The sequence below is a fragment of the Oryctolagus cuniculus genome, chromosome 2 (genome assembly GCF_964237555.1).
Source record: "Oryctolagus cuniculus chromosome 2, mOryCun1.1, whole genome shotgun sequence".
Classification (NCBI taxonomy): domain Eukaryota; kingdom Metazoa; phylum Chordata; class Mammalia; order Lagomorpha; family Leporidae; genus Oryctolagus; species Oryctolagus cuniculus.
The window spans coordinates 101,536,784-101,553,502 of NC_091433.1; the positions used below are offsets into that span (position 1 = coordinate 101,536,784).

The 16,719-nt window shown below is 42.2% G+C and overlaps 1 pseudogene; it reads left to right on the plus strand.

Annotated features, from left to right (window-relative positions):
• Positions 1-12,621: 12,621 nt before the first annotated feature.
• On the plus strand, positions 12,622-16,514 carry LOC100338970 (ribosome production factor 1 pseudogene; annotated as a pseudogene).
• Positions 16,515-16,719: the final 205 nt, after the last annotated feature.

The following is a 16,719-nucleotide window of genomic DNA, read 5'->3' on the forward strand; positions in this document are numbered from 1 at the left end:
TTCACTCAGAAACCAGTAACTGGGTGGATGCCAAGGCCACTGGCAGAGCTATGGCTTCCTAGAGCAGCCAGGGCTTGCCCAGGAAAGCAGAGATCAATTGCTGAGCAGTTTCAAACACAATGAGTGCACCCAACTCGCAGGGTGGCGATAACCCTTTAAACTGTGATGTACAGGTAAGGACTTTGGAGCAGGTAGTCTGACTTTCATGTCGAGTCCTATCTTGTCCTACTGTACTACCCCTCCTCTCCAAACCAAAAACCACTGACCCAGAGACACTGATTTTGCAGAAAGTGAGTGGCTGCGACAGTCCTGTGTGCTGAGCTCCTGGGCAGGGCTCTCCTCTTGGCAGCAGAGTGGAAAATAACAGAAGCTCGCCCACAGAGATGGAGGGGTCCAGGGAAGAATGGGGGTGGGGGCATAGGAAGGAGACAGTGGATTGAGAGGTGAGGGTGGAACTGCAGGATGGGAGAAGACTGTGTGTAGAGTGCAGCTGCAGGTGTGTCCTGGAGGATGTGAGAATCATCCCAGAGACCCTGCTTCTTGGAAACCTCACAAGGAACAGGCTGCAGGATCAGCAGCCGCTCATTCCATCACGCAGTAGATCCATCACGGTTATGTTCTCTAGTGGGAGAGCTTTCCACAGACACATCTTTGGGACAGACATCATCTTATTCCAACAACAAGCTCACTGGCAGCCTCTGATGCTTAACAGGGCAGTAAGATGGTGATTCCCTTTCGTTACTGTTTGTTTAAGTGGCAATTGCATTAGGATGTCACATAAGATCCAGCCACCAGTTTATTCTTTTCCATCAACTCTAAGCTTCTACCAAATGGATAGGTAGATAAATGCATTAACAAATGTAAAAATATAAAGGAGAGTGTCATGTTACATATGTGTGTTTATTTTTATGTTTAAAGGTAAAAAGAAAAAGCATGAACTTTTTCCACCACCAACAGAAGATGATCTTGATCCTGGGCAGGCTCACTTGAACTGTGCCTTCTGTCCCCAAGTAGAAAAAGCTCTGAAACTTCCAAATTTAATATTGAGTTCTTCTAGTAAACACGTGATCAACCTATAAAGTAGGAATTAGTCTCTGCTGAACTGGAGTGATCATTTTTCAAGAAAACCATTGATTGGCATCTGACTTAATAGAGTTAGGATGCTGATTAAGATATATGCATCCCAGATTGGAGTAGCTGGCTTCAATACCTGTCTCTGACTCCTCACTATGGCTTCCAGCCAATGCACATCCTGGCAGGCAGTGGTGATGACCCCAGAGTTGGGTCCCTGCTACCCATATAGGAGACCCACCTTGAATTTCCAGCTCCTGGTTTTGGCCTTGGCCTGTCTTGGCAATCATAAGCATTTGGAGAATGAACCAGTGGATGCATTCATGGCCAGAGTCCCCTCCCCAACCACCAGCTTATAGTTAAGCAAAGGAGTAAATTTCCAAGTGGATAAACTTAGGCAGCCTGCAGCTGAAGCTCAAGTTTGACAGCCTGGCTTAGCCAGGAAGGAAGACTACCTGTTGGAGGGACTTAGACAACCAAAAGCCCTTACTTGTTGTGCTCCATTGTGACTCACCTGATTCCTGACTATATGCCAGGTATTTTTCTCCAGTAAGAATGAAGTGATCACAAGAAATTGACTTACTCTTGACTATTCCAGGTCATTATGTAGTTAGCCGATAACAGAGACAAAAAAAAAGAGCTTAGTAAAACTCAAAAAAATAAAATAAAATAAAAAAACCTCAATGAGGTGTACTTAATTTGCATAATGTTTCCAGTGTCTCTTGGGACTCAAATGAAGAGTAATTTCACAGTTAGGGGGTGATCCCGTAAAAGGTGTTGAACTCTATTCTGGAAAATGAAATGAAGGACACAGGAGTTGGACATAATATACAATAAAATGTATATTTTATGATGGTGACTCTCATCTAGCCCGAGTCAGACTCCAAGAGTTCTTTCCTTCTTGTAGTGAGAAAAATTTCTGAATATTTTCTGAACACAGGATCACAGATGCCTTGTACTTGCTGTAAAAGAACCGTGGAAATGATGGAGTTATATGAAGTATATTAAAATATTTTTCAAATGCCTAAAATATTTTGCAAATCAAAGCTACTTAAATTGAAGAGAAGTTTTTAATTTTTTTAAGTTAACACCTCAAGATTGTACATATTTGTGGGTACTATGTGATATTTCCATACATGTAAGTACTGTGTAATATTTAAACCAGGGTAAACGTATCTACCTCTCAAACATTTATCATTTCTTTGTGATGAAAATATTCAAAATCCTATCTTCTAGCATTTTTATTTTAAAGATTTACTTATTTATTTGAAAGGCAGAGCTACACAGGCAAAGGCAGAGAAAGAGGGGGAGAGAGGTCTTCCATCCGCTGGTTCACTCTCCAGTTGGCCACAATGGCTGGAGCTGTGCCAATCTGAAGCCAGGAGCCAGGAGCTTCTTCTGGGTCTCTCATGCAGGTGCAGGGGCCTAAGGACTTGGGCCATCTACTACTGCTTTCCCAGGCCATAGCAGAGAGCTGGATCAGAAGTGGAGCAGCCGGGACTTGAACCTGTGCCTATATGGAATGCCAGCACTGCAGGCGGCAGCTGTACCCTCTGTGCCACAGTGGCCCCCTTCTAGCATTTTTTTTTTTTTTTTGACAGGCAGAGTAGACAGTGAGAGAGAGAGACAGAGAGAAAAGTCTTCCTTTTCTCTTCATTCACCCCACCCCCACAATGGCCACTGCGGCCGGTGTGCTGCGCTGATCCGAAGCCAGAAGCCAGGTGCTTCCCCTGGTCTCCCATGCGGGTGCAGGGTCCAAGCACTTGGGCCATCCTCCACTGCCCTCCCGGGCCACAGCAGAGAGCTGGACAAGAAGAGGAACAACCGGGACAGAATCTGGCACCCTGACCGGACTAGAACCCGGGGTGCCGGCGCCGCTGGCAGAGGATTAGCCTAGTGAGCCACGGCACCGGCCAGGAACTTGTCTTTCAATTTCATTTTTTGTAGGTTTTTGGAAATATTCTCATGTTCTCCAAAACATTATTTAAGATATGGTAAGTAGAAACTGTTTTCTCCATTTTACAGTTTGGGAAATATGAGTCCGAGAGGTTAGATGGTTGCCCTACGGAGGAAGCACAGTTTATACAACCACAGGAAGAGAACGAAAGAAAGTGGACCTCAGTCTTCTACGTGCAGAACTGCAGCTTCAGGAGATTCCCCTGTGAGAGTAAGTGTGCCTGTAAGCAGTGACAGGTGTGTCAGTGCCTGACCAGGAGACAAAGCAGTAGTCATTGGTGAGGAGCTATAGAGATCACACGCCTTCTTCGCAGTGGACAGAGCCTCTATGCCAGCATCTACTAGCTGCGAGATCGCAGAACCATCTCTAAACTGTGGGACTTAGGCAATGAACACATACCTTTGCTGCGACTGACACTATTAGCCAAAGACTCTGCTCCACGCAAGCTCTCTAGCTATCCCACAAAGCTGAGTTGGGAACATCCAATTAATAGTCACACAAAGAGAAGTAGTGATTGATACCGATTGAATATTCTTAGTTGGAAAAACCCAAATACCAAATATTCCCAAACTGTATAGTGTACATAAGTGAATATCAGGTTTAAATTTGCAAGATAATCTCATTATATTTATGCAAATATTCTAAAATCCAAAAACATCCCAAATGTGATCTGGTATGAAACATTCCAGAGAAGGGATTCTTAACCTGTAATGTGCTTTTCTAACTTGATTCTCCAAGGGTCACTGTGACGTCTCAAGGTCACACATGAGTATCACGCAAGGACTTGAATCAAGGTGTTGTAACCCTGATTCCAATGCTCTGTTCTGTGATGGAAGTATCACCACAAGTGTCAATGCAGATTCTTTTGTAGTCAACCACCAATGTGTAGTTTTAAAGTTTGGAAATATAAAGAAGAAAGAAAATTCTTAAAATTTAGCCCAGAGTTTTTTGAAACTGAATTTTGGTATTGCATAAGCAAAATTTTTAAGTTCATAGATGTTTGTAGCACAAAGGGACCTAAATTGATGACATGAATATTTCATTTCTTGTCTCTGAAGCCTTTTGGTGGTAGGGAAGCAGTTAAATTAGCATCCACCTGGGTCAGAAATTACCCCATTCTAGATCCAGACTTGAACCTCTTGGTTGGTCTTAATGTTGCCAAATTAGGGGTGGATGCAATCACACTAAATGTACTTTCATGTAGTCCACTCATAAAACATCACACCATGACCTGTACAGCAACAGGGGAATCCCCACATGGAAGATCGTTAACTCAGGTGTTGACATTGATCAGGGTGTTGTTGGAACATCTGGATCTAGATTGAAAGAGTTACACAGAGAGAGGAGAGAGAGAGGTCCTCCACCCACTGATTCACTCACCAATTGGCCGCCAGGGCTGGGAGCTGTGACAATCCGAAGCCAGGAGCCAGGAGCTTCTTCAGGGTCTCCCATGCGGGTGCAGGGACCCAATTAGACTATGGCATCATGATGATGGGGTTATGATATGATCATAGTGAATTATATCATGGCTGGCTGTTTATGACATCACAATGGTTTATGGTTTCACACTGTTAGTGACATCACAATTGATGACATCACAACATTGGATTCATACATCACAATGGTGAATGACATTACAAAACTACCTCTGTCTTTCTCCAAGATCTGAAAGATCTTAAAAGGGAACAAATCACCTTTGTTCTTATAATTCTAGTTTTAAATTCAAATCTTAACACTTACTGCAAACATTTCAAAACTGACCTTCTGACCATGGCTTTTGAGTCCTTTGCTCGCTGATCTTCCTTGGCTCACTTTTTGGTGTGATTTCCACAATACCCTGTCTTCCATTTCTACCATATTTTCGACTGTTTAGCTTTACCAAGAAGCCCTTATTCTTTGGGTCTTATCTACGGAGTATCACAAGTCCTTTTAGACACAGCTTCACCCTTTAAAAATATACACTTATTTTATGTATTTGAAAGGCAGAGTGACAGAGAGGGAGAGACAGAGAGAAATCTTCCATCCTCTGGTTCACTCCCCAGATGGGAGCAAAGGTCAGAACTGGACCAGGCTGAAGCCAGAAGTCTGGAACTCCATCCAGTTTCCTACATAGGTGTCATGGGTTTAAGTACTTGGACCATCTCCTACTGCTTTCCCAGACACATTATTGGGGCGATGGAACAGAAGCAGAGCAGCCAGGACTTGAAATAGTGGTCTGACACGGGATGCTGACATGGCAAGCAGTGGCTTAACCTGTTGCACCATAATGGCAGATCCTCTCCTTCAGCTTTGAGCGCTCCCTGTCATCAGAAGGCTTCCTGAAATCAGCACGTATTTTATACAGTTTATAACATCAGAACGATTTTATTATAACATAATAATGGTGACATCACAATGGTTGGATTATAACATCATAATCATGAATGACATGGCAATTACTTATGACAGTACAATGTTTGGTTATTATATCACAATGTTTGTTATGTGATCAGAATGCAAAATGACATCACAATTGATTACTACATCATAATGGTTTTTATGGCATCACAATAGTTTCAATGTGACATCACAATTGTGAATGACAACAAAATTGTTGATGATATTGCAGTGCTAGATTTATGACATCACAATGATAAATATCACAATTTTCGTGATACAATGATTAGATTATGGCATCATGATAGTGGGGTTATATGATCATAGTGAATTATATCATGGCTGTTTACGACATCACAATGGTTTACGGCTTCACACTGTTAGTGACATCACAATTGATGACATCACAACATTGGATTAACGCATCACAATGGTGAATGACATTACAATTATTGGATATAACAATAGTTGGATATGACATCACAATAGATTATATCACATTGATTGGTTTGTGACATCAACATGGTGAATGGCATTACATTACTTATGACATTACAATGACTGTTTCATGTTTGGTTTTTGACATCACATTTTTAAATGCACGGCAATTTTTCACTGAACCACAATGGTTGGCTTGTAACATCATAATGGTTACTTTATGTCATCACAGTGGTTTGATTATGAAATCACAATGGTCAATGACATCACAATTGTTTATGATATCACATTGGCTGGATTATGACATCGTGTTGATGAATGAAAGCACACATTTTATAACATCACAGTGGTGGGTTTATTGAATCACAATGGTTGGTTTGGGAAATCAAAATAGTGAATGACATCACAGCTTTACATTACAATCTGGTTTCTAAAAATCACAATGGTGAATGGGGTCAAAATTGTAATGACATTGCAAAGGTTCATTTATGATATCAAATGTTTGGCTTGTGACATCATATTAGTGAGTGACATTAAAATTTTTATTGGATCACATTGGCTTGTTTTTGACATCACAGTTGTAAATGACATCACAGTTGATTATGGTATTATAATGGTTGGTTTATGGCTGCACTGGGATGTTGTCCCTGTATCCCTTCTATTATATAACAGGCCCCAGGGGTGTTAACTTCCTCAACCCTTAAAGAGGTATACTTTTTTTTTTTTTGACAGGCAGAGTGGACAGTGAGAGAGAGACAGAGAGAAAGGTCTTCCTTTTGTCATTGGTTCACCCTCCAGTGGCCGCCGCGGCCGGCGCACCGTGCTGATCCTAAGGCAGGAGCCAGGTGCTTCTCCTGGTCTCCCATGGGGTGCAGGGTCCAAGCACTCGGGCCATCCTCCACTGCACTCCCAGGCCACAGCAGAGAGCTGGCCTGGAAGAGGAGCAACCAAGACAGAATTCGGCGCCCCGACCGGGACTAGAACCTGGTGTGCCGGCGCCGCAGGCGGAGGATTAGCCTAGTGAGCCACGGCGCCAGCCAAGAGGTATACATTGTTATGTCTCCACAGCACACAACCAGAACAGATTAACTACCAGTATGGCAAATCGGTACACATTCTTCCTTGAGGCTTCTTTTCTGAATCAGAAAGGGAGTGTGCTCCAAGGTGTGTGTGTGTGTGTGTGTGTGTGTGCTCCAGCCTCCCAAGGGAGCCTGCAATTTTGGTATAAGAGACCATCTGATGTGGCAGCATATCTCCAATGCTGGTACAAAGACGAGAAGAGGAATTCAGACATCTACAAGCTCACAGGAATGTGTATGTGCTTTTTTAAATAAACTTTTATTTAATAAATATAAATTCCCAAAGTACAACTTTTGGGTTATAGCAGCTTTTCCCCCCATAACCTCCCTCCCACCTGCAACCATCCCATCTCCCACTCCATCTCCCATCCCATTCTTCATCAAGATTCATTTTCAATTATCTTTACCTACAGAACATCAACTTAATATATACTAAGTAAAGATTTCAACAGTTTGCACCCATACAGAGTATAAAGTACTGTTTGAGTACTATTTTACCATTAATTCGTGTAATACAACACATTAAGGACAGAAATCCTACAAGGGGAGTAAGTGCACAGTGACTTCCCTTGTTGATTTAACAATTGATATTCTTATTTATGACGTCAGTAATCACCCAAGGCTCTTGTCATGAGCTGCTAAGGCTATGGAGGCTTCTCACGTTCACAAACTCTGACCTTGTTTAGACAAGGCCATAAGCAAAGTGGAAGTTCTCTCCTCCCTTCAGAGAAAGGTACCTCCTTCTTTGATGGCCCGTTCTTTCCACCAGGATCTCACTCGCAGAGATCTTTCTATAGGTGGTTTTTTTTTTTTGTTTGTTTTGTTTTTTTTTTTTTTTGCCACAGTGTCTTGGCTTTCCATGCTTGAGAAACTCTCATGGGCTTTTTAGCCAGATCTGAATGCCTTAAGAGTTGATTCTGAGGCCAGAGTGCTGTTTAGGGCATCTGCCATTCTATGAGTCTGCTGTGTATCCTGCTTCCCATGTTGGATCTTTCTCTCCTTTTTAATTCTATCATTTATTATTAGTAAACACTAGTCTTGTTTATGTGATCGCTTTAACACTTAATCCTATCTTTATGATCAGTTATGAACTTAAACTGATCACTTTGGCTAGTAAGATAGCATTGGTACATGCCACCTTAATGGGACTGATTTGGAATCTCTGGCACATTTCAGACTCTATTCAACATTCAACACCCAATTTCTCCATGGAACTTTCTTTTTTTTAAGATTTATTTATTTATTTTTGGAAGTCAGAGTTACACACAGAAAGAAGGAGAGTCAGAGAGACAGAGAGGGCTTCCATCTGCGGGTTCACTCCCCAATTGGCCACAATGGCTGGAGCTGTGCCAATCCAAAGCCAGGAGCCAGGAGCTTCTTCTGGGTCTCCCACGTGAGTGCAGGGGCCCAAGGACTTGGAGCATCTTCCACTGCTTTCCCAGGCCATAGCAGAGAGCTGCATCAGAAATGGAGCATCCAGGACTAGAACCAGAGCCCATATAGGGTGCTGGCACTGCAGGCAGCAGCTTTACCCATTACGCCACAGCGCCAGCCCTTCCATAGAATTTTCTGAGATGACTTTCTGTATATTGAGGGGCTTCCTAATGATCTACCATCAACCTTCTCTATTTCTTGGACCTCGGTTTTTGATCTCTTAAATAAGGTTAGGCTAAATCACCAATTTTTAAACTAGAAGGAAGGTCAGTTCAACACAAGGAATTTATTGTCAGCATATAATTCTAATCCTCCCCACTGTCACCCCTAGTCCACCCCAAATTTTCTAGGAAAGAAAAAGCAACAGGGGAAGCTAAGTCTGAAAAGCCGCATGCCTAATGAGTGCTTCTCATGTAGCCAGTCCTACAACAGTGTGAAAAAAAGGTAAAAACAAGGATTAAACTTGAACACAAACGTCATTTTTTAATTAACTTGATCGAGACTGTTGACAGAACTCGATTCAACATGGTTACTAATTGCTTGCATTATGGAATTGATCCAAGTCGGATATTTACTTATGTCAACAACTGTACAAAATACCCTAATGACACAGAAATAGAGCTTTGACCGGGTACCTGCATGGGCAAAGAACCTGCTCTTTCTAATGCAAAATAATGCATAGTCCAGTCACAAAATGTCATGAGCCTTTGGACATTCCAAGACTCTAAGCCTATGGCAAAGGCATCCCTTCAACATTCCAGATGGTAATCCACAAATTATCTTGCTGCCCCAGGCAGACAGGGTCACAGCTAAAACCACTTATCAAATTAAAGCCATTTAATACTTGGAAAATGCAGATATCAATTTGTTGGCAATAAAAATAGAACAGATACTTGCATCTTCTGACATGATAGCTTATTGTTCATTTTTTCTGAAACATTGAGAAATCATCAAACTGAGAATCATGAATGATCATGCGCCACCACTCCAAATCCCAAAAGCAAGAGGAAAAAATGGAAAAGACTTAAGTTTATCTGCTGCTCAAATGAGAGACTGTTTTCCAAGCAGGTTTTGTGGCAACGTTGCTGAGAGAGCGAAGATGTCGGTAATCAAGTTGTTTCATGATTTAATTTACCTTGATTAGCATAGCAATTTGCTATACCTTCCTCAAAAGTGCTAATCAATTTTAGCAACTAGTAGAGTGAAAACACCACACAAATTGCTCTCATGGCCCAAACTGCTAATCAATTTCAAAAACCTAAATCAATCTGCATTTTTCCTGTCATTTCTCACTTGACATTTTTAATATCTCTCATGACTCTGAAGTCTGAGGAATGAGTTTTCATGCCAAATAATGAATTAAAATGAAACTGCATTTTGGCTTACTGATTGTCATTTTATCCTCTTCACACTTCTCTGGCTTGTAAAGTATGTGTGCATATGTGTGTCTCTCTGTGTGTGTGTGTACAACACACACATGGACACAAGTGCACAAAATAGAGTAATCTATATTAGAAATCAAGGGCATTGCAAAGTAGCTGCTCTTCCATTCCTCACATAAGAAGGAACATTGTCACATTAATAAAAATGCTGGCTTAAGCTTGTAAGTGAAATACTAGTACATTATTAATTATTTTAATGTATGTGTTTAAAAGGTAGAATGACAGCGAGAGAAAGAGGGAGAGTCAGACAGACAGATATTCCATCTTCTGGTTCCCTTCCCAAATGCCTGCAATGGTTAGGGCTGCTTTAGGTGGAAGCCACGAGTCTGGAACTCTGCCTGGGTCTCCTATGTATGTGGCAAGGGCCCAAGCACTTGGGCCATCTTCCCGTGCTGTCCCAGGCACATTAGCAGGAAGCTGGATCCAAAGCAGAGTAGCTGTGACTCAAAACTGGCAGTCATACGGGTTGCTGGCATTGCAGACGGCCACTTAACCCACTGTGCTGCAATGCCCACCCCAGTGCATTGTTAATCGAATGGTAAGAATAGTGAAGCCACAGCAGTTCAGAATTGGAAGGGCTGATGGAAATCACCTCTGAGTTGCAGAAGCAAAGTCGGCAAGGAGACAGCCCCTGCCCTAGACCTCACTCCAGACTAATGGCTCATATGGTGTGTGAAAGGTCTCCCATGCATGGATCAAGAAGTGTGGAATCACTGCCCAAAAGGAGCTGACTGTCCTCCTCTGTTCCCCATTAGCCATAAGCCCCACACAACTGCCCCTCTTAGGTGATTTCAAGATGCGTTGATCTCATCACATCCATCAAATTGTTCGTAATATTTTCAGTGGAGTGAACCTGCTTCCTAAGTCTGGATTTGTTTGTTTCAAACGTGTGTAGACTAGATGTCGTCCTCCCTCCCCCATCCTTGCAATTGAATTAAATTGGCAACCATCTGGATCCTCCAGCATTTATTAAAGGCCTGGGGAAGCTCTTTGGAAATGAGAGCTGAAGAGTGAAGTTATGCACATGTCAGTTAACACTTTTAATAGTATGACAAAAAAAATGTCCTCCGGAAGTCTTGGCTTAATTATCAAGACCATCAGAGTTCAAATTTTCAAGCACTGTCTAAGCATGACAGCGGAGTGAGGATGACTGTGTAAGAGCAGAAGAGAGCCCTTCGAGGACCAGGGCAAGGCTGGGACAAATAGCCAGCAGAGGGCGACAGTGAGGCTAAGGAGTCCAGGGCCTTGGAAAGCCAAGATGTTAGTCTAGAGTAGGCGACACAGAGTCCCTGAAGATCATGGGACAAAGAGTCAACCATCAGCCTGGCATGGGGTCAGGGAGAGAAGGTGCGGTGTTCCCTCTGTGGGACATCCACCGGCACAGCATGGACCTGACAGTGAAGAAGCAGCCAAAACCTCAACACGGAGCATCTTCTACAACATGTCTGATCTTGATGCTCAATGTCATGAACTGTACAGAAAAATTCATGAGTTTGTCCATATTCAAGTATACCATGAGGATGGAGACAACACAGGGCCAGTTGGCACACAACAACCAGGATTTTCTCTGAGTGTGAGGACCGTTTCTGGGGTACTTGGAGAAATACAGACTGTGCAATAGATAAGAGAGGTGCATCCTGGTCACTTTCCTGCTCCGTGGCAAGAGCACTGGTGTGTGAGATTGTGTCATTGTCAGGACACTCTAGGACATGAACAGGTGAGTGGGCAGCGTGGCCGTAGTGAGCTCTGTGCATGTGTCGAGAGTGCGAGAGAGAACACAAAAAGGCGGATGTGGTAAAAATGTAAACATTTGAGAAATCTTTCTAGGACAATGGAGATGAGAATTTTAACTCTTCTTGCAACAATTCTGTGGGTCTAAAATTATGGCCAATGAAGTTAGGAGACTGAAAACCAAAATCAACAATGAAAAGAATAAGAAGTCAGAACTCCTGGAAGTTGCTGCTTTTTTAAAAAATTTGTGGTAATAATTGCTAGGCACTTATTTATTGATGAAGATTTAAATAAAATCTTGGAAAAATATAAACATGTGAGTATATATATAATGACTATGGCTTATCTAAAATAATAATACAGAGAGGGTTTAAAATTGATGAAGACATATGACATACTGCAGTTTTAGTATATAGCCCTGTAACAGAAACCAGGGTTCTAAGTTACCCACTTTTTTAGGAAAGGAAAAGCATTAAGTTAAACCATTTAAAGATGGAGACAGCAGCCGGTACTGTGGCGCAGCAAGTTAACACCCTGGCCTGAAGTGCCAGCATCCCATATGGGTGCCAGTTGTAGTCCCGGCTGCTCCACTTCCAATCCAGTGCCCTGCTATGGCCTGGGAAAGCAGTAGAAGATGGCCCAAGTGCTTATGCCCTGCACCCATGTGGGAGACCCAGAGGAAGCTCCTGGCTCCTGGCTTCAGCTCAGCTCAGCTCCAACCATTGCGGCCAACTGGGGAGTGAACCAGTGGATGGAAGACCTCTCTCTCTCTCTCCTTCTCCTCTCTCTGTGTAACTCTGACTTTAAAATAAATAAATAAATAATAATTTAAAAGATGGAGACCATTACCTTAGCTAACTACTAAACTGATAACCAAAAGAAATTAATTGATTTTTAAATGTTCAATACGTAAGTGAGTGACAAAGGAAAAGCAGAAACATAGAACTAATAGGACGAATGAAAAAATAAATAAATAACTAGGGAGCAAACATAACAGGGAGGCTGCGGATAAGATCGGCACTGGGCGGGGGGAGAAAAATCTGAAAAGGAAAATTGCAATTGCAGACTCTCCGGAGGCCACGTTGCTGGGGATATGGCTGCGTTTCCCCCACGTTTCAGCATTTCAGAGACTCATAGCAAACAGCAGCCGCACCTGATGTTCACGCCCTGGAAGCAGCAGCTAACAACAACAACAACAACAACAACAACAACAACAAACTTAAGAAGGCGAGGTTCTTGGTGATATGGCTCCACCAAAGCTTGTACCCAAGACCCTTTGACAGCCAGCACTGGTGTGACGAAGGCAGAGCAGCCCCTAATGAAGAGTTGCTGCTGATGAAGCCACAAATGAATTTCAGCAAACTTCTCCCAAGATTCTCCTCACAATGTCGGGGAGACCTCGCGGGAGAACACTGAGACCCTGTGAGCAGCGCTCCCCAGTCATACGAAGCTCACGTGTTTATCACAGAAGAGGACTGGCTCCGAGAAAATTGTCCCAAGTACATCGCAAGGGATTTCACCCATCTGATTCTTACTAGCGAAGATAGTAAAACACCAAATGGACTTAAACTTTGAGTCTCTTGCCACGTGGTCCAAATGCTCCTTTTGAACATGAGCAGTGTTCATGGTTGTTAAGAAATTAGGAGGCAAGGACCCCACAGAACACACACCTGAAATAATTTTGAGTGATTTTATAACACGACTAGGTGTTTCCATTTTACATATGCTTGTTTCTCTCTTTGCCCGTAACCCTCAGTTTATGGAAAGGTAGTTCGCAATGTTCTACAATTGGTGGGATTACATCCTCTTCAGATTTCACAGATACGTTTTCAAGAGTGAAAACTTGCACCACATTTTACCTTAAAATTAGGATCTCCTCAGAAGCAAACTTTTGGCTGTAAATGTGGAGAATATGAAATGGTCCATAAACCCCCAGAAATGGATACAGGTAGATTTTTTCCTTTGCAAAGCACTGAGGATATAACATTGGATTTTGCTGAAAAGGCCTACCTTGAACTTGGTAAATTATTGCTGATGGAACACCCTTTTCAAAATGGCATTCAATTATTTCTTAAACTTTTTTTTTAATGTTTTGGAGCCAGCATTGCTGCATAGCAGGTAAAGTCACTACCTCCAAAGCCGGCATCCCATATGGGTGCTGGTTTGAGTCCCAGCTGTTCTATTTCTAGTCCAGCTCCCTGCTAATGCATGTGGGAAGGCAGTAGAGGATGGCCTGAGTCCTTGTGCCCCTGCACCCACGTGGGAGACCCAGAAGCTCCTGGCTCCTGGCTTCAGCCTGGCTCAGCCCTGGTTGTTGTAGCCATTTGGAGAGTGATCCAATGGATGGAAGACCTCTCTTGCTCTCTCTGTTTCTCTCTTTCTCTCTCCCACTCTGCCTTTCAAATAAATAAAATAAATCTTTTTAAAAAAAAAAACAAGTACCTTGAATTCTCACAGTTTATATGGTAAATATAAGTCAGAGTCATTTTAGTAGCTGTTTAAAAATAAATAATAGTAAAACGGTAAACTTATATGAAATTTGTCAATAATTATATTAGTCAAAAATAGATTAAATGTTGCAATTTAGATAAAAGCATTAGTCCTGATATTTTTGAACACCCCTACTGGCTGGTTAGAAAGACTTTTTTGAACTGTAAAGTTGCTCAAAGCTTAGGGGTGAAAGGCCGGAAAGGATACACTCTGCAAACAATGAGAGATGGTAAACATATAAAAGATATGCCAGACTTTAGTTAAAAAATGTAACACAGCAATAGGTTATTTCACTATGAAAAATGTTCTAGTGTGTCTGAAGATAAAACAATTCTAAGTTTGTGTGTATCTAATCATATGGTCTCAGAAATACAAAACAAGGTGAACTGTAAAAAGATAGACAAATACGTAAGCACTCGGTAATCTCTCAGTAGCTGACAACACAAGCTTATAAAACAATCACTAAGACAGTTTGCACATAGTGAAAATTTGGAGTTTGTGGTTCAAAAGCTTGGCTTACTGGGGCAAGAGTTGCCTCATGGGCACGGAGGGTTAAGCTGTGGCTTATGTCACCTACATCCCATGTCAGAATGCCAGCTTGAGTCCTGGCACTCAGCTCTCACCCAGCTCCCTGCTGATGCACCTGGGAAGGTAGTGGGCAGATAACCCAAGTGCTGGGACCCCTGCTATCCATGTGGGGGACCAGGATGGAGTCCTTGGCTGCTGGCTTTGGCTTGGCCCAGCAGATGGAAGATCTCTCCCACTGTCACTCCACCTTTCAAATAAATAAATAAATCTTAAGGAACAACAACAACAAAAAACCAGTCTCATTGACATTCATGAAGCACTATAATTAATTCTTGCAAAACACACTCTTTTAGAACTTGCACAGAAATTTATTTTTAAACAATGATTCTTTATAGGCCTTTAAGGAAGAGCTCAGAATATGAAGGCTTAACATCATAAGTAACAGAACTGACTTCAGTGTAAATTAATTAACTTTCAATTAATATAATAACAAAATGATGACTAAAAGCCTCATGTATTTTGAAAACAATGCACTTCTTAAATAACCTGCAGATGAGTGAGTCATGAGAGAGATCCACACTCCTCACTCCAGAATCCGTATTTCTAAACTTGCACACAAAATAATCTCTAGGTATTGTTGGCTTGCATTACTGGTAAACTATATTAAACATTTAGTAATTTTTAAAAATATTTTGCCCTAGAAAATAAAAGTGAGGAAATACTCTCCAAATTGTTTTGTAAAGTCAACCTAAACTTGATTTTAAGCTATGCCAGGTGCTTCCCTTCTCTCTGCCCTCTCGCCCACCACAGGAAGAAGTACCCCCCAACAACTCTCTGCCACAGTGAATTTACAGAAAATTTCCAGCAATCGTTGTAGAGCTGAGAGGGGTCTTTGAGACCACTTCATCAAGTGTTAGTAAGTCCTGCTAGCAAAGGTCAACCTTTTAGCACACTTATGTTGGTATGTGGGAAAAGGGCACATATGTGTTATGGTTCATTTTTTTCTTGTTATTTTAATTTAGAGTTCTCTTTGTTTTTTTTTTTTTTTTTTAAGTAGGTTTGAATAGCATGCAGGGAAACACTTTCTACCTTGAGCCGTAAAAGAATAATTTTACATAACATCAGAAAACTAGCATGGAGAGTTTAACCTAAAATATTAAAATTTCAAGAATAGCCCTATCTTTTTCTTGTTCTTGGGACTTTACAGTACAGAAAAGGAGCTACCTCCTATTAAGTACTTACTAAGAGTGAGGAACTTCTATAAAGCAAACCCAGCGCTAAACAATACACAAGCTTTTATGTACTTTTCTTCCTAACCCTGACCCTCCAAGTGTGCTTGTGGAGCTGGCAGGAGGAAGGTGGCATACACACACAGGTGGCTAAAGAGACGTGAAGAGAGGAACAGTTTTCAAAGATGTCATCAGGACTTAAGGAACAAAAAGACCTATATGGACACCCTCAAGGACTCCAACAGGCCAAGTGGGGAGGATGAGGATGGTGTCGCCGGATCCTGAACACATTGATCGTAGAGAGGGCCTTGAACACATTGATCCAGGGAGGACCCTGGCCACAGCCCAGTAGACATGGAGCAGGGGCAGTAACCACCCCACTGCTCTGGGGTCCTCTGGCATTGCTTTCCAGGGCCTGAATCCAACGAAGCCAGAAGGCAGCGGATATATCACAGTTCCTAGGGGTCGGCCTTCAAGCACAGGGAAGAGAAGGGTGAAAAAGGGCCAATGTTTACAGAGGAAGAAACTGAAACTGCCATGGTTTGTAGCCAAGGCAGCAGGCGCCAGAGTCCTGATATTGTTTGCCTGGCTGGCAGAGGGGAGGTGCACCGTGAATATCAATTGTATTCTTTTGCTCTTTAAATTTTCCGATTTCCCATTAGAAAAAGTCTTGATAAAGCAGGTTGGGGTTCCTTTTACTTGGTCCTTAATAAAAGTGGCTGATGTTCCAAAGATATAGACAAATGTGTGAGGCCATGCTGAATCCACTTTGGTGCTAGTGTGGTTGTGAGTGTGTGGATGTGAGTGTAGATTGCAGCTGGGGGAACTCAAATCACTCAATGCAAGCACCTCCTTGTGCAATGCCACAAGCTCCCCTGAAATTATGCACTTTCTTTGAGATGTGCTAGAGCAAGAATACTGTTTGTTTATTCACACTAGGAAAC